This window comes from Manis javanica, chromosome 2 (assembly GCF_040802235.1).
Source record: "Manis javanica isolate MJ-LG chromosome 2, MJ_LKY, whole genome shotgun sequence".
NCBI lineage: Eukaryota > Metazoa > Chordata > Mammalia > Pholidota > Manidae > Manis > Manis javanica.
This window is the reverse complement of record NC_133157.1, coordinates 110,279,985-110,306,979: the sequence shown is the minus strand read 5'-3', so window position 1 is coordinate 110,306,979 and position 26,995 is coordinate 110,279,985. Positions and strand designations below refer to the sequence as shown.

Here is a 26,995-nt window from a genome sequence, read left to right as displayed (position 1 = left end):
AGAAAACATTGATTAAAATGGTTTTAGAATATCCAGTACAAGTGAAAGCAGTTTTCATGATATAATAAATAAGCAGAGAATTAGTATCTTCTTTGGACTTTCTCCTTCTATTTTATTATCAGGTGGAAGTATTGGAAATATTCCAAAGTGACTTGAGGAAAAAAGAATATATGGTAGTTTATTAAAATAGTATGTCAGAAATCTTATGTAACTGAACTTACAAAGTAGTGAAAGAAGAGCATAAAGAAAGTACAAAGTTGGCAAACTGTATGTAAAGATAATTTATTTGCATATGTAAATTAGGCTAATTACATGTACACATAAGTGGCTCAAGGTGCAATTATCTGATTTTATAAACATGAATGGTGCAGGTGCTGCTTTAGAGGCTTGTTCAGAAAACTGGCTTGTGACATCAATACTTTGTTCTACAACATGACTAATTATACTTCTTGGTTAATAAAGCCCAAATAAGTTATTTTACCCCAAGGATACAAATGAGTGGCCAAAAAGAGGCTGTAATATTGTACAGAAAGTCATTTTATCAGTGCCGGGCTTCAACATGTATCTCCACAGAGAGGGTGTCCTGGAGGGGTGAGCAATCGGTGTTACACCCTGTTATTAGCTTGGCCTGTGGGGAGGCTACACCTGCTCAAACTCCTGCTCAGTGACTTTTCCCCATGAAAAATCATTTTATTTATATTTTGATCCAGAATTGAAATCCTAAGAAAAATATTTCCCCAGCTCTTGCTGGGCGGCCTGTTTTCTCTATTATTTAGTCATGATTTTTAATTATTCTTCCACTTTGATACAATTTTCTCTCTTTCCTGTATTTTTCCTTCATTTTGTTATTACTCTTTGATCATGACTGATATACAAAGCCCTGTTTAGCAAAATTTCCTTATAAATTCTCTGTATGTTCATTTTCAGACTCTATTGCCCATATTTATTAAAAGAGCGCTAGTTGCCCTCTGAAATTCCAGTCACACGCTTATAATTGAAATTAAGAGAAGGGAAAGAAAGTTTTCTGTGGGAACTGATTTAAAAAAAAATTTTTTATAATAGCAATGCCTGTGGGAGTTTTATTGTCACTTTTAGGTTCTCCCTAGTGATACAGGCAATAAGGGGAGAACTATCTTTTTTTTTTTTACTTATGAAATACTATACTTACATGATTTTTTAAAAATACCATACTTACAATTAATTTCTGCTTATTGCTGGCCATATTTCTTGATGACATGCTTAGTAAACTATCGATACCTCTTTTTGGCTGTTGCATTTTCTTTAAGTCCTAGTGTGTGGTGTTGAGGGTCAGTGGCCAGGTTGGAGGGAAACCTGAGGAGGTGGGAGTTGGTTAGGTTTCTGTATGTTTGTCACTGAGCTGAGAGACTTAACAGAGTCAAAATTGAATTAAATCAGTCTGTTAGTAAGCATTTGCCACTGAAAAAACAAGGGGAAAACAAATTTACCTGTAATTTTCCTTCTTGGTTGGATGAACAGCCACTTTGCAGTCACGTAAGGAAAGGAGTCTTCTTCTGTTCCAGGGACTGTTTATTTGGGACTTCAGCCGTAAGGGAGCCAAAATTCAGAGTTCGGATATCTTTCTGTTAAGGGACCCTTTCCCTCATAATCCAGTCTTAACTATAATTACTCCTTTCACAGTGGTCCTGCAGACTGTATTCTGTTATTTATCTGAGTTAGTCCTGATTTGTTCACTCTTTTAACAGTGACATTGCTTTCTCTCATTGCTTTCCAATTGTAACAATTTTTGTCTTTAAAATTATATCTCTTCCAAGAAATCAAATACTGGAAATTACAGGTGGCACTTGGAAGCACAAAAATTAGGCAGATAGTCATAAAGACTCTCAAATGCACATTTCAGGTAATTGAAGTGATTTTCATAGATATAAATACTGCTTTCATCTGTCATGTGTAGTTCTGTTTTTATACTTACATCTCGTAAGATAAGATTTGTCAAAAAAAAAAGAAACATAGGGTGACAGAAAGAAAATAAGTTAGAGTAAGTGAATAAGTGGCTGCTATCTGTTTAGTTCTTAACCCTCTGATGTTTCTGTCCTGGAGATAACATGTCCACAGAAGGGGACATGAAGCCGCTGCAGGCTTGTCTATGTGGGAGGTCCCGGAAGCAGGGCAGGATTGGGAAGCCGGGCTTCTGGATTGCTCTAATAGCATAGCATTGTTCCTTCCTTCCTGTAGCTGTGCACAATTGCAGTGGTGGAGCAGACTGAGGGGATGGTTCCTTTTATGTTCATAGGGCTGAAAACAACCATTCCCTTCTCTCATATAAAAGGCTCTTATTTGGTGTACTTGCAGCACAACAGATAGCCGATTACCTACAGTCATTTTCATTTAATTTTCTGTTTAAAGGACAAGTTGGAAAACCAGGCTAAATGTACTTCCTTACACTCGTCTAACCCAGGAAATATATAAATACTGTATGTCATATTTGTGAATCTTTCTTCCCTAGCCATACTTTAATTCTTCCAACAGCATCAGCTCCCTGAAGAGGAGTGCAAGTATAGTATTATTTCAGGGGGAAAAAGTCAAGGGACCCAAAGTGTTTTGCTGTTTGGTGAATCAATATATTTTTTACCATATACATTAAAAAATTTCATCCGAGTTCCTTTTTTTATCATCAATTTATTGTTGCTAACATTATTGATGTTTATGATGTTTTCCTAAGGATTTTAAGAAACCTGTTAGGGTGAGGGAACTGTTTAATATCTTGATTTAGTGGTTACTTCATTGCATACAATTGCCAAAACACATCCCACTGCATACTTAAATGAGTCAATTATGTTATATGTCAATAGTGCCTTAAAATACTGCTTCCAGTTTACACATTAGAAAAGTAATGTGAAAATTATATGTATTACAAAACTATACATTAGGAAATACCTATCAGTTGATGGTACCATTCTCATTACTATTTTCTCAGGAATTTTTTTGGAATGCAGAGATTTGGTATGTTTTATTGTAATTAGGTCAAACATGTCAAATTTTGAAGAGGTACCTTACATACCATGTGAAAAGATGTGACCTTCTGTTATTGTGTGAGTGTATGTGTGTGCACTCACGTGCATGCGCTACATGCATGCATAGGGTACAGAACATAAGTGTATTCACCCAGTTACTTATTAATTTCATAAATGTTATCTGTCACTTCTAGCCAGGCCCAAGTAGAGTGACCTATACCTGTTAGTGCTCCTATCTGTGCTGGTAGGGTTTGCACGTTCAGCGGAGAGTGTGTCATCATAAGGCTTATAGTCTAATGGGGGAGAAAGACAATTTAAAAGAAATAAATATATAACTATATGTATGTATTAATGCTATAGGGAGTATAAATGGGCTATTAATAAAGATGAAAGGAATGACCAACGAAAAGAGAAGTGAAAGGAGGGCTGAGTAGGTAACATTTCAGTCTGCCACCTGAAAAAATAGGATAGTTTTTATACTTTTATTCTTTAATATATCTTCCAAATACTCTGATGCTAGGAATCACTCCTGTCTCAAACCCACTGAAGCAAAATCTTCAAGAATGACATTTTAAAAACTAGTTTTTAAACAAATGCTAAGTTGATTCTTTTTAAAAGAAAATTTGGAAAACATTGTCAAAGGTTCTCAAATTTCAGTGTGCATAAAAATGATCTGAGACTTCTGCTTCTGGCTATTGCAATAACGTGTCATCATGTTGTACCAAAATTAGCTAGAAAACTGGATAAAATGTATTTTTAAAAACACAATACTTCTCAGACATTAGAAAAGAGATAGCTTAGGCCTGTGACATTGAAAAAAGAAAATCAATGAGGAGAATTCTACAGTCACCTCATTTTCATTGTTAGAGGCAGTAAAGATCAAGGAAGGAATTCCCAAGGAGATCACAGCAGTCTTATTAAACTGAAAAGATTGGAAAGGTAGTTGTAGCTGAAATTTGCAGAAAAGAGGGAGTTAAGGAAGAAGAAAGTGCCAGAAATCTGCCTGGGGACTCCCATGAGTCTTTGACCAAAAACCAAGCTCAATAGGTAGAGGGCAAGACTTCAGGCAGTTGGACAAAGAACAATCACCAGGGAGAGAATTACAGAAGCTATAATCGAAACAACTACCAGAGTTTGTGCAGGGTTGAGAGATGCTTGAGAAACTTTGTTAAACACCTGAAGCAGTTAGTAGAGACCCCTAGAAAGGTTATGTTTTAGGGGAAGGGCTAAACTAGATGTAAAGAGCTACCCTAAACCCACCCCAAAAACTATAAAAACAAGTCTTCAAAGGTTCAATTTGGTCCACAAGTAAATTAACTGCTTGCCAGAGCCACATTTAACATTCATTAATGGAAAACAATAAAGCCCAAACATTCAAATATAAATTTAATAACATCCAATATCTAATAAAAATTATTAGATATGTGAAGAGGCAGGAATATGTCATCCATTATCAGAAGAACAATCAATCAATAGAAACAGACCCACCAAATAAGCTAAAATAAAATGACCAAGATGATGGAGTTAGCAGGTAAGGACTTCAAAACAATTATAAATATGCTCAAGGATCTCAAGGAAAATCTGAACATAATGTTGAAAGAAATGGAAACTATAGAAAAGAACTGAAATGTAACTTCTCGATGGAAAAAAAATACAGTATCTATAGTGAAAAATGCACAATATCGAGTTTTACGGCAGATTAGACATGGAAGAAAAGATCAGTGAACTTAAAGACAGGAAAATAGAAGCTGCCCAGACTGAGCACTGAGAGAAAAAAAAGAATGAGGAAAAAAGCCCATTTGACCATAGTATATTATGTAGTATTCTAATCTACTTGTAACTGCAGTCTGAGAACTGGGGTGGCTGGGGGGCGGGGTGGTGGGGGTAGGGGAAGATACAATATTTAAGTAAATAGTGGCTAAAATTTTTCTGAATTTGGTAAACACTAAAAAGCCACAGCTCTAAGAAGCTCAAAATCCCACATGTAGAATAAACTAAAACCACTCTAAGATGTGTCACAATTAAGATGCTGAACATTAATAATGAAAATTATAAAAATATCAAGAGGAAAAAGGTCACATTACATGTAGAGATCAAAGATCAGAGTAGCCACTAATTTTTGAAAACGAGTGCAATAGAATGACATCATTAATGCAATGCAATAGAATGGTATCTTCTCAGCTTGCCTCTTCTGGCATGGACCCATGCGTTGCGAGCAAGCTGGGATGTGGGTGATGGGCACCCCGTTATTCTTGGCCTGCCACTCCTGAGTTAGGAATCCATTGTATGAATGGAGGCTAGGTAGAGGGATGGAGTCCCCCACACGCTCTAGGAATTTAGCTCTGCAGTACAGAGTTGGGAGAGGGGGTGAGAAGTGCTGGTGGTCTCCCCATCCCAGGAAGCTACTGTAGACCTTGGATGAATCTGGAGGGACAGGAAACCCAGTCTTCTTGGCAACACTCACCCAGAGTGAGTTGGGAGGTGGAGGAAGAGAGTGGCTCAAGTGCACAGAGTCTTGCTGTTCCTACCAAGATTTAGGTATATTCTTGAGTGCTTCTTGATTTGCTGTATATCCTTTACAACAGTTTCCAAAGACTTTAAGTGGTTGTTCATTTTTATAATTTTCATTTGTTATGATTGTTTCACTGCTGATGGGTCCACAGAATTCTTCATAGCACCATTCTGAGAAAAAGAATCCTATGAAGTCTTTACAAAAGAACTAATGATCTTGTGTTTTGTGTGAGGCCAGCATTATATTGACAAAGGAAGGCAAAGACATTGGAAGAAAAAATTATAACATTCCAGATGAATGTATATACAACAATTCTTCACCAAATACTAATGAATAAAATCCAGTAATATATAAAATGTTAATGTATCATGACTGGAGTTTATCCCAGGAATGCAAATTTACTAAAACATTAAAGTAAGTTTGTTAAATATTAAAATTCACTGCATCATAATTCACTGCATTAACAGAATCAAAGAGCAAAAAAATCATGAAAAACATACCAAAATTCAACACGCTTTTGTGATAAACATTCTTAGCTCACTAGGAGGAGATGGAAATTTCACCTAACAAAGTGCATTACCCAGTTTTTTTTAAAAGTAAGCAAAAGTTTGGACTCTTCACAAAAACATATAAAATATGTTCAATATCTTTAGTGAAGTTCCAATTAAAACCACGGTGAAACTACTAGTACACACTCAATGTCTAAAAGTAAAGACTGATAAAACAGTATTGGTGAGATTGTGGAGCAAGCTGAACTTTTACACATTGCTTACGCAGTGTGAAATTGCACAATCACATTGGAAAGAGTACAACAGTGTCTTTAACATTACACATACATTTACCGTATGATCGAGGTTTCACTTGTGGGCATTTACTAAAAACTAGTTTCTAGAAAAAGATCCAGACATCAGTGATGGTAGCACTTTTATAAAATAAGCAAAGTAAAAACAAGAATGAATATTGCAAAAATAGAGTTTCTGCTTTTGTGGCCTCACACAGAAAATGGGCAGATGAAGCGAAAGGCCTTAGAAACATTCCTAAAATAAAAAAACAATGAAGTCAGGAAGCCTTCCCCTACCAAATATAATTCTTGTTAAGAAGCTATAGTTATTGACATAGTAGATATTGATGCAGGAAAAGTCAGATAGGTGTACAAAATGGATAAAGAGTCCAGAAATAGATCCATAAAGATCTATTTATAGATAAGATAAAGAAAAATGGAAAAACAACTAAAGTCAGGAATACCAACTGCAGAAATTAGCAGCCCTTCTTCAGAAATAGGAGTAAAAATCACATATGCTTTCCCAACATAGTAAAGACAGAGTGCATTCAGAAAATTTACAAAGGCTGTCTTGGGACAGTAACTGTAATGGTCTGTTTATAGAAAAGCATCCCTTTTGATTTAGGGCTTTTTGAAAAAAATGTTTGACTACAGCTTCAGTAGAGAATTCATTTTCACTGCTGCTCTGTTATTTAATTAGTGTAACTCTGGTTTAAGAAAATTATGCTTCAGTTTTGTTTGATTAAGGAATGTTAAGGGCTTAAAATAGCTTTGTGCTGCAAAGTTATACTTAACAGTTTTTCAGTCTTCTGTTACAAATCCTTCTTTTAGTCTTAGTGATTTAAGAATTGTGTAGACTGTTTATGATGTATTCATTCACCTGGATGCCATTCTTTTAAAAGGGAAATATAACATCATTTGTATTTTTAAAAATCTGTTGCCTAGATCAAAAACATTTACACTTCATTTTATATCTTTTAATCCTTCATATTCATGGAAAAAAATGTACTTGAGTTAAATATTTTTTTCTTTTGCAGGGAAGGCATTTTATGCTAGTTGAGCAAATTTTAATTTCATCCAAGAGCATATTTGAAATTTTACTAATTCTAAATGAGGATTTAGAAAATTCATGACGTGATTTCATTTTATTCATCTTTAGAAAGAGTTCAGATACAAATTAAACATTGCAAAGGGATAACAACAATAAAATCAGGGAGAGAACATTAAGAAAAAAGTTGATGAATTTGAGTCTCCCCTCTCCCCCCAATAAAGTAAATTTCTTTATTGCAGAAGATGCCATAACCAATTTAAATGTACGAAAATAACCTAGAGGAGACTTTTTGTCAACATATATGAAGGCAGATTCTCTGTCATTAAAACTTTTATTTTTTTCCCTTCAACTTGATGTTATCAGTCTGTCTGTGAAATGCTACAGTGCTGGCTCATAATTATCCACAGAACTATAATTCAAGACCTAGCATATAATCCAGGCAATTATAGCTCTAATTTAGAGTTTTTCAAACTTGGCACTGTTGACATCAATGGCAGATTGTTCAGTGCAATGTTGGCAGCACCCCTGAGCTCCCAGTGCCAGTAGCATCTAGTCCTGACATTCAGAGATACCTCCAAGCAAAATCATCCTTGGGGCAAAATCATCCCTGTTTGAAAACCACTGTTAGCTGTATTTTAAGCCCAGCAAGGGCAAAAGGTGCTCTGTCTGCCTTCGATCCATGTTAGCACTTGTCTTGGTGCTTTATACATAGTAACAATTCAGGAAATATTTGTTGAATATAAAGAAATAAAGAATAATTCTTCTAGAAATATTTTCTTAACCAAAAACGCTATTACAGCAGCAGCTTATGTTATCAAGAATAATTTCTGCATTAGTGCCTCACTTATGAGAAAATGTGTTGAATATAAAATGCAACCATGAGTAGGATAATTTGCTTCTGAAACAGTATTATAGGGGGCCTATCATAACTTATATTAATTCTTTATTGCTCCATTGTTATTTTAAGACTTTTACAAAAATTCTTGATGCTGGCACAGCTAGATTTTTTTTTAATTAATGGACTTTATTTTTTGGACAGTTTTAGGTTTGTGGAAACATTGAGCAGTCGGTACAGAGTTCCCATAAACTCCTGATCCCCAGTTTTAACAAGTAGTAACATTTTGCAATTATATGGTATATTTGTTACAGTTGATGAGCCAATAATGATACATTATCAACCCAAGTCCATAGTTTACATTAAGGTTTGTTTTTGTGTTGTTTATTTTGTGAATTTTTAGACTATTTTTTTTAAAAGCAATTTTAGATTGCAAGACCACAGATAAGAACCCCAAAGAGAGGTGGGGAGAAATGCAAAAAAGCTAAAGGTCAGAGATTAGGGGATCCAGTACCCAGGGGTCACAGCTTCATCGGGACACCGTTTACTGACTTATCTGCCCTCTCAAATTCCTCTGCTAATACCAGTGTTTCTTTGTTCTTCAAATCGGAAGCTCCTTGAAAGTTTCCTGTGGGATTTACTGTTACCTAACACTGGTTAATCTGAAGGTGAAAACCTCCCTTATCATGTTCTTCCCTCTTGTTTTTCCATTAGATTCCCCTACTTGGGGAGGAGGCTAAAAAACCTGAGAAACATATTTAAACACAGTTTTCTAGAATGTTAATTGTGATCCTTACTTCAATACACTCTGAAATTTTGCCAGAAAGGAGGCATGTTTTAAAATTAATGCACATATAAAATAGTACATAGCCATGTTTGGAAGTCATAGAATCTACTGCACTATTAAGCTATCAGAACTCAAAAATAGTTTTACGCTCTAGATCCTAATATTTGGTATGAATTTGTAGAATCATGATTCTTGTCCTTGAATTCAAAAACCAAGCCCGTGTGTCTCCAGATTCTCTTCTAAAAAGTAATGCATATGAAAATTGTGTTCAAGTCACTAATTGTTCACTCATGCAAGTTTATATATTCATTTGATTAATGAAACCATATAGATGATGGAAGTAATCATTTGAAACAAAAAATTGCAACAATGTTTAAAAGTATTTTCAGGAAAGCTTTCATAGCATGTACTTAAGATGTCATATCTATTTTAATATATATCTTGAAATATGTTTTTATAGCTATGCAATGAAGGATCGGTGACTGATCTCGCAAAAGCCTTCCTGCCTTCCTGAAAAAGGGCGAAAGAATGAGTGAGCCCATAATTGCCTGTATTTTGCGTGAAGCACTATTGGTAAGGCCATTTAAATTGTTTGTGTGTTAGTTATTGGGCATTCTTGTTAAATAAAAAATGTGGATCCTAGTTTTAGAAAAAATCATTACATTAGTATTTATTGGTGCAAGAGTATATGCAAAATCTGAAATGCTTAGCATAAGAAATTCCTTTTTTCCATTCAAAATCTACCCTCTTTTGTTAACAGAACGCTGAGTTCTGATTTCCTAAGTGCATTTCAGTGATTGTAATTGTGATGAAGGTAGCTAATTTTTGTTTTTTTACTAATAGTTAGGTTTTTATTTGCCCATTATTTAAAAGAAGTTTATAGAATGTTCTTTTTCTATTGAGATCAACACTCTTTTAATAAACTATTTGATAGGAGCCAAGGGTATACTCTGGTTTTAGAAATTTTTATATAGTCCAAAGTACAAATGATGTACTTTGATTGAGCTAATTCAGTGTGAAACATTTAAGAATGTTTGAGTGTTAAATCTTAACATGTATTTCCTATTAATTTTGCACAAATGCATCCACCTAAAAATTTGTTGTTTTTGTTGTTTGATGTTTTCTTTAAAAGTCATTATGTATTTCCCACCTTTTAGGGACTTCAGCATTTGCATAGCAATTTTTGAAAAAAATGTTTGACTACAGCTTCAGTAGAGAATTCATTTCCCAGCATCTCCCACCTGGGATACCTGCTGCACAGGAGATGTATAAGTACTTAACCTCTTTGCCAACACATTCAAAGCCCAGACTGCAGATCCGACAGCCTGAGTTCAAATCCTGACTCTTCTACTTTCTAGCCATGTGACCTTTAGCAAGTTAGTCCCCCTCCCAGAGCCTGGTTTGTTGTCTATAAAATGGGATAATAATACCATCTATTTTATTTGGTTGTGGGGAAGATTAAATAAATTAATAATGTAAAGCACTTACAGCATATCTAGTATCTAATACTCATTCTGTAAGCATGATCTGCTGTTATTATTACTATGGCCTTCCCCTCCCCATCTGTCTCTCTCTCCCTCTATAATGTGGGTCAGACAAAAGATCCTGTCTTCTTAGGTTTTGCATCGCTAGTGTCTCACACTTGCCTGCTATATGCTCAGTAAATATCACATTGTATTATGGGTAGAAGAGGGTGTAGTCATGGAAATTCACTTGCTTTACTAAAAAATATAGCTGTGCGCTTTTGAAAATCCTACTCCAGTTTTCCACGGTCATATATTCTCATTTCAGAGAAGCTCCGTGACTGCTTCTCGTTCTTACTGTGGCATCTCAGTGATAGTAGTCAATAGCCTACAAATAGATTCAAATATATTTGATATGCATGTAGCTCATCACTGATTAGAGGGACCCCAGAGCAAGGCATTTGGCAAAGCAATCACTGTGCTTCCATGAAATGAACAGTCACCTCCTGTATTTGATGGTCTCCAGCCCAGAACCTGAGCAGTCCTGGGCTCCAGCCCACATTCTGTTTGCAGGAGGTTGTAGAGACAGTTGTATTGTTGTGGTGGTTCTTTCATTTTGTTTTGCTTTTTCAACCATTTATGGAGATCCGGGCACCATGCCAAGAGCTTTATTTTGTCTCAGTTCTTACAATAAAGCCATGTGGTAAGTCTGCAATTATCCCCATTTTACATGAGGAAACTGAGTTTCAGAAAGCCTAGGGAATTCGCTCAGTGCTCCAGCTGTCTCTACGACCAACGGTGGTAGAAGTGGGATTTGAACTCAGACCTTTCTCACTTTGAAACCCACGCCTCAAACTCCCAATTCTTTTCCCTGGATGTCTGTCCTTCAGTCACTGCTGGGAACCTCAAATATTAGATGCCCAGAATTAAACTCCTATCCGAGGATATCCGCAAACCTGCTCCTCCCCTGCACTCCTGGCTCAGGCCTGGGTCCACGCCTGCCTGGCCAGGCAAGCCCTCGGCTCGCAGCTCATTCCCATCTTCATCACTGACATCAAGCCCACTTGCAGATATTTCTCAAGTCCGTTCATTGCCTCCATTTCCACTTCTACTGCCTAGGCTGGGCCCAGTGACTCTCACCTCGGGAGCAGACAGCCTCCCTGCCCACTCCCTCCCATCCATTCTCTCCATTGCTGCTAACCTGACCTTGTCACACTTCTGCTTTTTGAAAAAGTACAGATACTCTAACGTGCCCTGAAGATAAAGTGGCTCAAGGCCCTTGGTGATCACACTTCCACTCACCTCGGCAGGCCTCGTCTGTTCTCTGCACCTCCACCCTCATCATGTCCCACCCTTCAGCCAAACACCAGCAGCAGGCCCCAATTCTGATGCAGTGATTCTGTCTGGAGTGTGCACGTGAGCCCTTGGTACCCTGCAAGGCAGAGCATGAACTGGAAAGAGTACAGCCCTTAAGTACTGGCAGCCTTGGACTCCTATCACTGGAGTCCTAGAGAGTTGCCTAACCATTCTGCGACCTCATTTTCCTCATCTGTAAAATGAGGATAATAGCACTAGTGCCTACAGGAGTTGTACGTGTATTTTTTCCAGGTTAAAAAATCCAGCCCATCATTAGGCAAACAATGAGTGCTCAGTAAATGCTGGGGATAGTGGTGACAGCATGTGAAACATGAGTCTTGTTTGAAAGATAAGCTTCTGAGGGCTGATTTTTTGGAGATATGAACTATCATCTGAGAAAATACGAAGTATGAACACAGCATCTAGCTGGTTTCTCCTGTGTTCTTCTGAGGCGAGGCAGACATCTCTTTCCCATGGCCCAGCCTGGCTACACTGCCGGTCCTCATCCACTGGTCCCCAGCCTTCTTTCCTTCCCAGCATTCTGCATGACATTCAGATTCTCTCTCATTTCTTCACTCAGCAGATGTAGGCGCTTTATTTACTGAGAAGGTTCTTGCAGTCCAGCTGGTTTGGCAAGGACTTCTGTGAAGGCAGCTTCCCTGCTGGAGGATGATCCCCCCCAGGGCCCTCCCCTCTGGCATCCCCTTTGTGATGAAGGATAGGCCACATCACGGGCAGTGTGACCCATCTGCTTCACGCGGCAGCCGCACGCACCGAGCGCAGCACCATGGGGCCGACAGAACCACTGTGTGTTTAAGCGCTAGTGGTTCACCTTAGGAGTTCAGCCTTTGAAAAACTGTGCCAGGACATAAGCACTCATTAAGCGGGTTGAGTTCTGATGACTTTAAGGGTAGCTTGTCCTCCCCTCTGGCTGCTTCCTGGCCTCCCTTCCCTCAGATGCCACCTCAGAACCAGGGGCCTCACTTAGAGGTGACGCAGCTGCCACCAGGCTCCTGCCTCCAGCATCTCCCACCTTCAATAGTTCGCTTACCAGGCAGACCACAAAATGAGGAAGAAAAATCTTTTTAGATTGGAAAAATAGGGCTGCAGCTAATTACATTTTAATTAGTTTCATTTTTTAATATAAATGCACCCTGATGTTTTGTGCAGGAAGGGCACAGTTCTTAAAAATCTCAGAAATAAAGTAGGAACATGACAGATTGGCTATTAAAGTGTCACACTCAGATGTGTTATTATTATTATTATTGTTATTTAACATTTCTAAGCCCCAGTACTGAGCCAGGAGTGGTAGTGGAGGGCATAGCGAGAAAGGGCCTAGAGGTGCACCAACTCAGGATGGAGGTGCTAGAGGACCCCCAGGGGGCTGGCGCTGGCTTTCCCAGGTGTCTGCGATTGCTTCTCAGAACACCCCTCAGCCATCAAGTTTAAGGACTGAGAACACAGTTGGGAGGCTTTGTGCCCTAACCCTGTCCTGTGGCCACTTGTGAAACTGCTAAGATTTCCTGGCACCTCTGCCCCAGCTCGGCAGACATATGAGTTATATTTTAGGATAGGCCTCCTCCAGAGAAACCAGTCTCTTCTTCAAAACATTTTCATCAATGAGAAAGCAGGGTTTGATGGACAGGATTTTACTTTCAGGGTACTACTCTCTGTGTAGTGGGTTGAATAGGGCCCGCAAAATATCTGTCCACCCAAGCCTCCAAACGTGACCTTGTTTGGAAATAGGGTCTTTGCTGATGTAATTAAGTAAGGCTGTTAAGGTGAGAGCATCCTAGATCAGAGTGGGCCCTGAATTAGTGACAAGTATCCTTTTAAGAGAAAGGAAGGGGAGATTTGACACACAGACCAGTGGAGAAGACAACCATGTGGTAATGGAGGCAGGAATGATGGCCTGGAGGAAGCCTGGCGCCACCAGAAGCAGCAAGAAATAAAAAGGGATTCTCCCATAGAGACTTCAGAGAGAACATGGCCTGCTGACACCTTGATTTTGGACTTCCGGTCTCCAGAACTGAGAGGAAATCGATTTTCGTTGTTGAAGGCACCCGGTCTGCAGTAATCTGTTGCAACCGGCTGTCCCAGGAAACTACTGTGCTTGGTGAAAGCATCTCCTCTCGGTATCTCCTTAAAGAGGCCCACCCGGGTAGGGGCGGATGTTTTGCAAAGGATGCTCTGGATGCTAAGTTTAATCAAGGAGCAGGATGGCCTGCTGATCTCCTCTCTGCTGAGTTGACATGAAATACCATCACATCTTTATCTTCAATGTCAAAATATGTCTCCAGATGCTTTCTAATGACCACCTGCCTAAATCCTCTAGCATTTGGGCTCAGATTTGGAAAACTTTCAAAGGGCAATGAAAGCAAGAGACTTCAGGCCTCCCATGCCCCTCTCTCAACCCACAGCAGTGTCTCCTCGGAAAAGGGAGGTGCCCGGGGCATCCTTTACACGCACTGATGTCATGCAGGACAGACACAGATCTCTGAGGGCAGGGTGGGACTTTCACTGCAGCCTCCATTTAAAGAGAGCCTACAGAGGGTCTCTTATGTAGCAGCAGTAAGAAAATGGGAATAGACATACTCTGCTGGTGATTCCCCTGGCAGAAGGCTCTTGATCAAACTCAGAGAGCCATCAAGGAAATTCCTTAAATCAAAAAACTGCCCAAGCCAAACAAAAGCTCCAAGCACTAACTGACTTCTCCCTGACTTTAATCCAGAAGAAAGTTCTTTGCTACCATCTCTACTCCCCTTTATCTCACTGTCACTGAAAGGAGAGAAATTCACCAGAGCTATGGTCTCGGCCACTGCCCATCTTCATAGACTGAGCTTTGACCATGTTATTTCCAGCAGGTCATTTTACAGAGTTACAAGACTCCGCCAGTCCTAGGGACCCAAGGTGGGCCCTCTGTAAGCAGAGACCTCTCCAAACCCACATACCCGCCTAGATGAAACTGTCCCCAAATATAAGCTGAGGCTTATGGGCCTATTTCAGAAGATGAGAGATTCTCCAGGCAGACTCCAGCCAGCCTAGCAGCTCCGTGTGGTGTCTTTCCCTCAGCTGCTCCCGTGAGTCCGGGTGCAAAATTAGACTGCAGCCCAATTGTTTAACCAGCTGTTGCCGGCAGCCCAAAACCCATACTGGGCAGGCGTCAGTGCTGCTCAAAGGATGTTTATTCTTGCACTGCTCAGGGACTGGAAGCAGAGATGTGTGCCTTACTCCTGGAAAAAGGCACCCTCCCCCCAGTTTTGCCTTCTGTGGACTAGAAGGGGAGAAACCCTGGGAGTACAGGATCCACATTTGGGATGCATCAGTTCTGGCCAGTGGTGCTCACACTGGTAACTTAGGTCCTAGAAGTGACTTTGACTTGGGTTTAATTTCTCTGGAGAAACATAGGAACCATCTGAGCTAATCATGTCCTTCCGAGCTTTTGGTGATACTGTAACTCCATATTGGCAGTGCCTGGGCGAGTCCTCAAGCATGGAGGCTAGGGGATGACCATGGGGAACAGAGAAAGTCACGGGCAACACCACTTCATGTCAAGAGTGACACTCAGCCTTCAGCAAGAAGGTTAAGCAGAAGACACAGACTATGGTCCCTACCAGATCCACAGCAGGAATTGGCATCAGAGTGTGTCCAGACGCTCAGAGGGATGCCGAGGGGGCCATCAGGAGGGCCAAATGTGTGAAAGTATTGGCTCTAGTGGCCTCGTCTGCAAGACACTGCTCCCAAGAATTGGTGCCTTTAAAGGTCAGGGCAGTTCTCACAAGTGCCAGCAACGTGGCAGCTGAAATTGGTATAAAACAGGAGATAGATTACAGGAGGCAGAATCCGTTACTGAAAGATTCCTGGAGTCTAGCACTGATAGCCGCAGCTCACTGCTAACCAGGAGATTTATGTGACAAGATTATCGATGGTATTAATCACATTTAGAAGAAAGGATTATACCTACTTCTGGGTCAGTTCTGTGCCACTAGGCCCCCGTCTAGCCAGCATGTTAACAGATGGACTGCTGGCTGCAAGAAGGTGAGGCTAAATATCTGCACAGTCATGGGAAGGAGGGAGACAGAGAAGATGAGTTCAGTGCTGGGTGGCCGAGTGCAAATCCTCGGAAGGGTCTGGCTTGGGGTTGCTGCCAAATCTGAAAGCTCCATTTCCACCTCCTCCTTCCCTCACTCCACCCCCCACAAACCTGGTGGCCTCTCCAGTCTTTGGCATGGTGGGTGCCCTTTCCAAAAGGAGGAACCCATATGTAACTGGGAACAGGAGGCATCAAGGGGTGAGACTGTGCCGAGCCCCCCAGCCACCATCCCAGAAGTGGGTCCTCGCAGCAGCACCCTCTTCTCGAGGGAGGGTCGGCACTGTGCTCACACTGCCACGGAGAGTGAGAGAGAGCTCACACTTAGGCCAGGCAGAGCACTGGAGAATATGCCATGGGGAGCAGCTCTGGGTGGCCTGTCAGAGGGTGGCTGTGATGTGGACTGACAGACTCCTTCCACCTCGGTTAGGCCTAGCGGGGAGCCGGGACTGCGCACAGGGAAAGCGAGCGGCAGGCCTCAGGGAAGGCCTCACGTCTAGGTTTGTCCTGCCACCAGGCTCAGGGATTGTTGGGTAACCCTTGAGGTTGTAAACAGAGCTTATGTTGAATGTGACCTCAGAAAACATGACTTATTTTAAATTGTGGTGAAATATGCATAGCCATACAATGTACCATTTTCAAGCACACAGTTCAGGGACATTTAGTACATTTACAAGGTTTTGCAACTATCTCCAGTTCCAGAACATTTTATCACCCCAAAAGGAAACCCAGACCCATTCCTCAGTCCCTCGCATCCCCCCTTCCCTGAAAGCATTACTTTTTCAAAATAAAGGTAATGGAATGGTTTCATGGAAGGCCCACTTTCCTAGTGTGGTCAGAAGAAGAAGGGCCTTGTGCTCAGGTCATCCATCCACCTGGGGCAGCCGCATGCTCCATGGCCTTAGCACACACAACACTACAATTCAGTTGTCTAAACTCTCCTCCCCTACCAGGGTCTAACTCCTCTCCGTGACCTCAGCTCCTAGCAGAGCAGCTGGCACATAGCAAGTCTCGGCAGCATTTATGGGACAGAAGGATATAAAAACCAGTAATTCAGTAGCCGATATGCTACTTCTTATTGTTTGGGGACATAAATCTTTGTCCTCGAGTTGTCATACTTTTGAACCCTGCACAGAAAGAAGCAAAACCCAGGGTAGGAAGAAAAAGCCCTTCGTGTCGCTCCTTTTAATTAGACGCCCTGTTAAATTGCAGCAATTTTGCACTGTGCTTCCCTGTCAGTGTGTCTAGAAGCTCTGAAGACACTCTTAACCAAGGCAGGCAGGAGTTCATTTTATTCTTTTCCTCCTTATTTTCTTTCAAAGGCCAATTTATTTTTTTTAGACATTTTGCTTTGCCTGTGCCATTCATGGAGATTTGTGTATATAACAATGCCCCTTTCACAGAGGAGGTTAGTGTGGTGGAATGGAATCCCCGGGACCTCCCACCAATCCCTTTTGATGGAGTAAGACTTGGAAAATCAATTATTTTGCCTCATAGTCTGAAGAAATTCACTGTTCTCTAGCCCGCTTACCCAGAAATACAAGCCACCAGGAGAGCTCTACTCCAGCCCCCTCCCTTGCAGCCTCCCTGGGCTGCCCTGGCACCCACTTCACTCCATGACAGGACCCGGAAAGATCAGAGGGACAGATGACAGTGTTTGATGCCCATTTTTCCCTCTATTGGAGGGAACCAGCTGAAGTGTTAACAGGCAGGCCTGGCCCCATGTTTCATGAATATTTTAGAATGTTTGCTGGCAGAATTCTAACAGTGCCGTGTCCTCCTGGGTGTACGTGTCACCCATATTCCAGGGTTTAATTGCAGCTCTGGAGAAAGGAAGCACCACTTCCCCATTAGTCCCCGTTATTATCCTAAAACATGCCGTGTGAGCTGTTCTGTGTCCAGGGTCTAAAGTCCACGTGGGCTTTTGCCTCCTTGCCCCACACTGGATCCTGACACCAGGGCAGGGAGGGCGGTTGAGTTTACAGTGACCAGGAATGTAGGGGCTGGAGAAGGAAAGGCTGTGTGCTGGCCCCGTTGTGATGTTTTTTCTCACGTGTCTTCTGGCCTATTTCCTATGCTGGTTTATTTCAGGAAAGCCCTCAAACCTGTCCCCTGATTGCCGTAAGTCCACCTGTCTCTGGGGCCTACCCCTCTGGCCAGTCTTCCCAGAGAGCTCTGACAACCGCACACACGCTAAGCATCTCTGGGCCTTCTTGGCTGGCTGGTTCCCTCTGAATTTCCTGACTAGGAGCAAGGCCTGCTCCTCCCGCTGGCCTCCCCACTGCCAAGCCAGGCGCAAAGCTGGACACCAAGCAGGCTGAATGGGTAAGAAGCCACATGAGGCCCAGGCCTCTCCCTTTTCCAAGTGAGGAAGGGCACTCGTCTACCTGGGAGCAGGCCAAGCAAGGAAGCCACACCGTGGGGCCTCAGCACCCCTCACCCGCTCCAACTCACCCCCTCCCAGGGGACTCCAGCCCAGCACTCCGACGGCACTCCCAGTCATGCCTGGTCTTCCCACAACTCCCACAGGCACCTGGGCCTCGGAGGTGCTCCTGCCACAGGCGAACCCGTTTTCCCTTCTCTGTGGTTTTTCTCCACACCGCACATACCACAATAGTGGTTCCTCCTGGCTTCTCACTCCCCACGACATTTGTGACCAGTTCTGCCAAGGCCCCCTGAGGACAAAGGCCGTTGTCATGAGCTGTTTGTAGGAGACACAGAGCAACTGACTCTATTCTTTGCTGAGCCATCACATGGACTTCCAGCTTGTGAACAAAAATGTGACTGTATGTGCTGACCATCTCTGTCCCCTGAATGGAGGCCACCCATAGGCAGGCTTTGGAGCAGCCCGGGTAGGGGCAGCCTGGGGCCCAGAGACTGGTCAGCTGGAGATGTTTGCTGCAGTCTCTTTGTGGGGCGGACAAGGACCCTGCTCATAGTGGAGCCCAGTGGGGGTCAGGACAGGCCAGCTGGCCAGCGAGTTAGCCAACACAGAGAAACATGAGAGGGCCTTCAAGGGAGCATGTACATGGTATGGGGGCCACTGTCCCATCACTCTTAGGTCTCTCATTACACCTGAGGGACAGCAAGTGGTGGGGGTTGGGTTGTATTCAAATCTTTTGGGAATGTGGAATTTGGATCTTGCCTGGACCCAGGATTCTGATGAAACACACACACTCATGTCCCATTGATGCTGAGGTTCATAAATGCCAAGATGGGAAAGACCCTTTAAGTGGCATGCCAGTGAAGCCATCCCGGGAACAGGCCTGGGCATGCAGATTTGTGGTGTGGAGAAATGAGCGCTAGACTTCAGGGGCCTGGGGTTCCATCCTGAGGGAGTCGTCCAGCAAACATCATTGTCAAATGCTGACTGATGCCAGTGCTCAGGGGGCATCAGCAAATGGGCTGCGGGGGGACTGAATGCCCACAGCCCCCACCCAAGAAGCCCACATGCAGGGCAGTGCTTCTCGGAGCCTGATCTGAGGGCTCCCTGCTCAGAACCCCCGAGGCACCATCTAACAGGCAGATTCCCACACACAGCCTCCCCCCCAACCAAAGTTCATCAGTTGTGAATCTGTAGGGCTGCAGCCTAGGTTTGCATTTTTAACAAGCTCCCCCAGGATGTTTTATGCACAGAAAGTTGAGGCCCAAGTTATTCTATGCTGTCGCTGCAGGGGACTGAGTGACACAGAGAAGAGGCAGAGAGAAATGATGCTGGGCCTGACCTGGAGCCCCTCCAGCCCCCAGGGGTGCTGGCTCACCCAGGATCCTCACCCCGTTAGGCCAGGACAGGGTTAGGGGCGGGGTGCTTCAACAACCCCCCAGGGGACAGTCTCTGCACACTCAGACCTTGCCTGCTGGGGGGCATGTGGGTCTGGTTCACCTTTGTGTGGAACACCACTGTGCCCCAGATGGACAATTTCAGACCCTGGTCCTCTGTCTCTACCCTTCCTCACTTACACAGCACACTGTAACCTGCGACACACGTGCTCTTCAGGCCAAGGACCCGCCTCCATCATCCTTCTCTCCCTCCGGCCCCACGGGCTTTGACACATTGAAGGTGCTTGATAAATGTCTGTTCATTTAATGTAATCTGCTGAATTGAGGCAGAAAAGGGCCTGGTGGCCTATAGGCTCTTTTCCTTGGACCCAGCCAGCAGGAGTGCAGAGAGGGCCTGCAACTGAAGCCCCTACACCTCCCCTGGTGAAGGAAATATTGATTCTGCTGTTTGTTTTGCAAGGAAGCTGTCCCCACTGGGGCAGCCAGATCGAGTGCAAGTGAAATGGAAACTGTGGAGGAGGCAGTGCTCTTGCAGCCGTCTATTAATAGGGTGGCCCAGGAGTGTCCAGGCGGAGGAGAGGCCTGTGCCCCTGAGAGGGCCAGCCTGGAGCTGGGGGCCTCGGCGGGTTACTCTGGAGTCCTGCCCTCCCACCCACCTCAGCTCAGCTCCTCTCCACACTGCAGCAGAGATGGGGAATTCAGCAATGTCAATCCAAGTCACCTTTGAAGCAGGAGCCAAGTTGAGTAGCCTTGGCCCAGGACTCCAGCAAAGGGCTCCTAAAACCCCTGCTGGACAAGGGTCAGCAGACAGACATTTGGGACCTGCAGGGAAACAAGCTTTTCCTTTCTGCTTCACAGGAAAATTTGAGTTGAGCAAAACAGAGCCAACCCCAGCAGCCATCTGGATACCGCACAGTCCAGCAGCTAAATTTAGGGTACAGGTTACCCAGAACAGTTCTTGGAGGAGCCTTCCTAAATATTGGGGCTTCATGGCCTTTAAAAGGGGTGCTAGTGCCTGCAGTGCAGGGCAGATGAGGCCACCACATTCAGCTATACAAACTATGCACTGAACTACTGTGGCTTCCCATTCTCGGTTCTACTGTATTGTAATAACTTGCCAGGACATGCAGCTGGCCTCCTGGGAGAGCCCAGCTAGCCATTCTGAAAGAGGCTGCCTAAATATCAAGAAATGGGGCAGGTAGCAGAGCAAGAAGGCCCAGTGTTCAAACCCCTTGTGTTGCAGACAAAAGCAGAGGCCCAGAGAGTGAAGGAGCGTGTCCAAGGTCACACAGTGTCTGTGGCAGAGCTGACAGTAGGGCTGGGCCTCCTAGCTCCCAGGCCCCGCTTGTGCCTTGCCACCTTTTCTACTCTATTCTTCTGATATTTCACCTGCCCTGGCACCAGTGGGGCAGGCAGCCTTGAAGGAAGACCCCATTCTAAGTTTTCTGCCTCTGCCCAAGCAGCATTCTAAACTGTGCTTAGGCTGGGCTGTCCTTTCTGCCTTCTGTTTGTTCAGGCTTTGGCCCATATGGTTAGTGCATTTCACACTCCCCCTCCTGCACTCCCCAGATTGTTTCCTGTAGGTTTGGGGTTTTATTTTTTGCATCTGCCCCACCAAACCATGTGAGTTGATGTTCAAGACCTTAAAATTCAGAGAGCCTTCAGAGGAGTAAATTCCATCCAGCTCCAAGCGTCTTGCCCAGGCTCTGCATTCCTATCCAGACCTATGTGAGGCCCAGGGGGCCCAGGCGCATGCTGAGATCACCACTCATAGGGCGGCTGCATTTCAGTCTCTAGGCTGCAGGAGCAGGGTCCAAAGTCCAGGCTGCTGAGAGCTGAGGGTCCCCAGTAGCCCTTCTAGGACCCAATGCCTTCAATGCCCAGGCCCTGAGCTAGGGTAAGCAGATTCGACCAGGGTCGCAGAAAACCAAGGTCAGTGAGGGTGTGGTAGAGGCCAGCCAGGGGCTCTTAATTTATTCATTCATTCACTAAATACACAAATTTAGCTTATTTAGCACCTACTGTGTGCCTAATCAAAACAAGCATCCCTGCCTTTATGGAGCTCACTTGCTAGTGGATGGAGACATGTAATTAAATAAACAAGTAAATGTCAGGTGGTGGAAAATGTCCCAGAGAAATAAAGCAGAGAAGAAAGTCAGGAAGTGCAAGGGTAGACAGTCAGGCGCGCTGTGGCTTTAAAAGCCTGTTTGGATAACATTGGAGCAAAGCCCTGAAGCGGCTGGGGGGCCATGTGGGCAGGAGCACTCCAGGCAGAGGGATGAAAAGGAGCAGGAGCCTGAGGGAGGGGTGCGCCTGTCCTGGGCAGGGAACACGTGGGAGTCAGTGCCCACATGTTTTCGAACTGGGCCCCTCTGACTGCCACGCTGCGGAGTGGACTGAAAGGGGCAAGGGCAGCGCTGGACACAATCAGGAGGCTCCGCGTCCCTGCCCATCTCCAGGCCCGCCCTCTGTCTGGGCTCCCAGTCCACGCAACCAGCTGCTTCCTGAGCAGAGTCTCAGATGCCAGTGGGCACCTCATCACCCACGTAGCCTTCCAGATCTCAGCCTCCTGCTGGGTTTCCTGACTCAGACCTGCAGGTCCAGCCCTGGTGTCATCCCTGACTCCTCCCTCCCCTTACCCCTTCAGTGGCTCATCACCATCAATTCTACTTGATCAGTGATCTCTGTTGTCTGACCCCCTCCGTCCCCGTGGCCATGGGGCCAGCCAGGCCCTCGCCCAGACTCCCCTGGATCACCATAAAGGCTTCCAAGCGGATCTCTCTGCATCCTGTCCCAGTCCCTCCAGCCTGTTCCCCCACTGTCCAGAGACCCCAGGCCTCAGGTAGAGCCCCCTGTCCTCACAGGCTCCAACTTCACCTGCTCGTTCACACCCACATGCACCCCCACAGGAGGAGCAAGGCTTCCTCACGCCGCTTCATTTCCACCTTTGCCCTCACTGCTTCCTCGGCCCCTTCCACCTGAGAAGCATTCACTCCTCTGCTGGCCCTGCCACCTCCTCCCTGAAGTCTTTGCTGCCAAGCCCTCCACCAGGTGGTCTTTCTCTCTGCCTCCAAACCCCCGACTCTGCCACACGCAGGTCTTTGAGAAGTGTCCAGTGAAGAATTAAGGACACTCACTTCCCCCTGAAATCCTTCCTTTGGCACCCATCCACATCAGGCCCTGAGCTGTTCCCACTGGGCTGGGTGCACAGAAGGCTTTCAGTACCTGTTTGGCAAATGAGTGGCCAAGGGAGTGTTCGTTTCTTGGCACCCACTTACACCAGCCTGCACTCGCTGCTGCAAAAAGAGAGAAGTTAGGGAAGCCCCTGGGGAATGGGTCCCAGCTGGCCTGTGGCAGCCATGGGCTTCACTAAAAGGATACAGCTGGGGTGTTAGAAGCCCAGGGCATGAGGCTGTGTGGTGGCAGCTCCAGGGGGTTGGGGTTACTTTGATTGGTTCCCACACATTGAGTCTCATGCCACCCATCCCAAGCTCCAGGTCACTTTGGCCTGAAGACCCAGGAGTTCTGTAAATGGAGCCCAGTCATCTCTGAGCTCAGCTTCTGGAGCTGTTGCTGGTGTCCTAGAGCAGCTGCACAGGCACACTCTGACCAGGGGCGGCAGGGCCGAGGTCGGCGGGGGGCACCCCACAGAGAAGCCCAGGATCCGTCTGGCAGCAGGCCTGAGGCAGCTTAGGGAGCAGAGACCTGGTCAGGCCCCTGCCAGGACAGCTGCAGCTCAGGCTTGTCCCCAGGTCAGTTCACACTTGGGGGTCAGTAGACTTTTTAGAAGGGATAATAGGTCCCCTTCCCAGCCACTCCAGGGGTCTGGCTTTTCTGCCCAAAAGAGGAGGAGGAACAGAGAGCTCGAGGTGACCTTGCTCCTTCTCAGGGACAGCCAAGAGGAGAAGACTCTTCCCCCATCTGTTGGGAGCACAGGGACCATCTTCTGGGGGAAGCTCCCTGACCTACAGGTAAGCTGACCCAGGAATGTTACACCTGACTTGGAGGCCTTGTTTAAAAGCTCTTGGTTGTATGGGTTTTTAAGGCTCTTTTCCTACCACACAGGTGCTCTCGGGGGCTTTCCTCTCTGCCTGGGGGCTGTGGAGGTATGCAGGAATCAGCAAGCAGGGGCAGAGGGGATCTTGAACACCCTAGCTGACTTGGAGTGGGATGCGGATTTTCTGGCAGGGGTGGGGGCAGTACTGGGCAGAGGCTGTTACCCAAGTTGGAGAAAGAACATCTCAGTCATCAGGGTACCTTGTCTGGTGGCTTGTTGACAATTCCATGAGTTCTAATGTCTGAGGTTCAAAAGTGGAGAAATTCAGTCATTTACCCCAGTGCTTTGTTAATAAAACCTGGTTGGTTTGGAACCATTCAGACCCCAGAAGACCTGGGTTGGATTTTCCCATCCTTTCCACATGGAAGAGTAGGAGATAATATCAGCAGGTGGAGTGCGGGGTCTGCGTTGAACAGACCCACAGGACTTCTGTTCTCCCTGGGGCCCCCTCCCCCTGGACCCTGGTGATTCTGAGTCCTCTTGGACAGCAGAGTGTGTGGGTCCCTCTTCCTGCAAGGCGGCCTCTCCCCCCACTCCTCTGGGCAGTGGTGAGAGGGAGATGGGGAGACAGCCCCCAGGGGATGTGCGGGCAGAACCAGGCGGTCCAGAGAACCTTTCCCCAACTACTGACCCTTTGGTACCTAAAACCCAGACTCTGAAACCCAGTGTCTACACCTGGGAAAGGCCTGCCTTGGGCCCATTCTACCAGTTTAGGTATCTTGGCCTGGAGCAGCTTGAAATTCCAAGGAAGGACTCTCATTTTAAACCCAAGAGGTGAGAGAAAGGAGGGGCTCACCTGAGGCCAGGTCTGCAGGTTAATACGCATGCTCCTCAACCTTCCTTTCCATCTCCCTCCCCACTTTGAGGCAAGCTACCCAAGAGTGTCAGCCTGGGAGCAGGGTCCTCATCCTTTCCCTGACAGGCACTCACTGTGAGCTCTTGAGCCTCTGTTTCCCTACCTGTCAGACTCAAATAACCATGCCTGCTCCACCCGCCTTGTCAGGCAGCTATGAGCCTGAGGTGAGAGGTGTGGTGTGGCAGGCCTTGGAAAAGGGGACAAAATGGAAAGGGTGTCGCTAGAGTTATTATACAGCAGTGGTTGAAGTTTCCGATTTTTCTGCCTGGCACGTCGCTGTAGTCTCCTGGGATGGCTGTATTCAGGGAGCCGATGCCGTAGGCTTTGTGGAACACGCGGTGATTTCATGGTGCAGCCAGGCGCTGGACTGTTGGGGGAGGGGCACCATCTGGAACTGACTGGCGTTTTCCTGAAGTTAGAGGCCATCCGCAGACTTCCTGCCCAGCTTCTCTGGACCCTGGAGTGATTCCCACCTGGACCCACGACCAGGGACATTTCATTCCCCCTGGTTGATTTGTGTCCCAAATTCTCAAGATCCCGCCCCCAGCCCCAGCGCCATCCTTTGCCTGCTTCTTTTCATCGTTGTTCTGTAAACACGTTAAAAATTGCCTCCTGTTTCAGTTCCCCACCTCTCCTGCAATTTTCTGGCCTCCCCTGATTTCACCCTCCAGGATTGAAATTCTTTCTCCCGGTCTCCGTGAGCAATTGGTGAAACAGAAAAAGCAGGAAATTAATGTCCCAGCCTCGAGGCTCCACACAGCATTAGATGGAATTAAAGTACAATAATGAGTCAATACACACACAACTCTGTTGTTCTTTGATTTTCCTTTCAAAATTCATGTAGTGAACGCTTCCTCTGTCACACACCGTCTTCAGCTGGGAGACTTGATAGCATCCTGAATGGATTTACATACCAAATGGGTTTAATTTTATACTTTCGCTTAAGGTCAGGACATTTATTTATTATCATTATTTATTACTGAAGCACGAGTGGTTTTAATTATTTTAGTGTTCCTCCTACAAAGCAGGATCACTGCTAGCTATGGAACATTTTCTGTTTCCGCTCACATAAATAATATAGTTTTTAATTTCACGAAGATTTAGTATTCATCTGCTTTGTAAATGAAAGTCATCGTTTACCACAACAGAGACAGAGGGTTCAGAACACGGTGGTGGACTTCCTCAGCGTGTCCTCGGTGGTCACTTTTCCCACCTTTGGTTTTCTAGGTGCCCAGAAAGGGACCTTCAGATGGGCTGGGAGGGAAGAGGGCAGCGGGGTGTGGAAAGGGAACAATGCAGGGGGTGGGGGGTGGCTTGAACCCCCTTCTCTCATGAGGTATCACTTGCCTTTTACATATATCACCCTGTTTGCTCCCCCACAAAACCCTTCCAAAGCCTGGATTTCTGTCTCCACCTCACAAATAAAAAACCTGAGTCTCTACACATTAACTAACTTGCCCGAGGCTGCTCAGATCCCAGCTGCAGGTTCAGATCCACATGTGTCTGACTCCAGGATGCAGCCCCTTTTCCCCCTTCCCACAAGCCCTCTCTGTGCCAGGGCCTGGGTGGAGGCTGCTGGGGGCTGCAGCCAGCATAGGTAGGAGGAGAAGCACAGAGAAGGAAGGAGCCGGCGGGGATGGGTGAGGGCCGCGACTGCCGGCCAGGCCGTGGGCATGACCGTGTGTGTCCTGGTGGAGGCGGAGGGCATCCTGACTTTCTGGGGCAGAGGCCCAGTCTTGCCTCGGGGCAGTGTTCCCAACAGGCAGCCAGGAGATTGAATCCAGCCCCCTGGGGTCACTGAATCTCGTGGGATCCCCCTCCCCTTTGCCCCTCCCGTCCCTCCCACCTTTTCTTCCACCTAGATCCTCATCTCTTTCAGGGAGGCTGCTGGGTCTGTAAATTATGAGCTGCCCACGAATTTTGATTCCCTGTCTGTGAATCGCTCTCCCCTGCTTCCCTATGGCCATCCCAGCCAACCCTCGGCTGTCTTCACCCTCGGAAGCATTCCCAGCATGCGGCTGGCGGTCAATCAGGAACCATTTTCACACTTCCCATTGTCTCTGGGACACCAGACCATGGCGCCGGCTCCACGTTTGCTGCCAGCATAGCCTTGGGAATGAGCGGGCAGTTTGGGGTTGCCATGGAGAAGCTGGGCCCTTTGGTGGTTTGAGCTGCTTAATGTGGAATAGAAGACCTGGCCCACCAGCCGGGGCAGCACAGGGCAGTGGCCTCATACCCTGGTGCCCTCTACTCAGACCCAGCCAGCCAGCTGCATCCCCATCCCCTAGGGCTATTAGCAGGTTAAAACCGTATTAAATCTAAATGATGCCAGCCTCATTCTGCGGGGGTTTTCTTGAGTTCTCATCCAGGCTCCAGCTACAAATCAGCTCCTGCCAGACTTGGTCTCCAAGCAGAGTTCTTTGTGTCCTGGTGC

The 26,995-nt window shown here is 45.5% G+C and overlaps 1 protein-coding gene and 1 long non-coding RNA gene across 6 annotated transcripts in view; both read left to right on the top strand.

The window, feature by feature from the left end:
• The window catches only part of PLXDC2 (plexin domain containing 2), a 786,648-nt gene that overhangs the window by 494,564 nt on the left and 265,089 nt on the right, over positions 1-26,995 (top strand). The gene's annotated exons all lie outside the window — the stretch shown is intronic.
• LOC140847792 (uncharacterized) lies at positions 8,656-25,415 on the top strand. Of its 3 annotated transcripts, XR_012127980.1 has the most exons (4): positions 8,708-9,532; positions 10,117-18,193; positions 23,538-23,619; positions 24,844-25,403. It is a non-coding gene; the product is annotated as an uncharacterized lncRNA (long non-coding RNA). The 3 variants fall into 3 exon arrangements; XR_012127979.1 differs by having other exon boundaries at positions 8,709-9,532; positions 23,538-25,415; XR_012127981.1 differs by lacking the exons at positions 23,538-23,619; positions 24,844-25,403 and having other exon boundaries at positions 8,656-9,532; positions 10,117-10,446.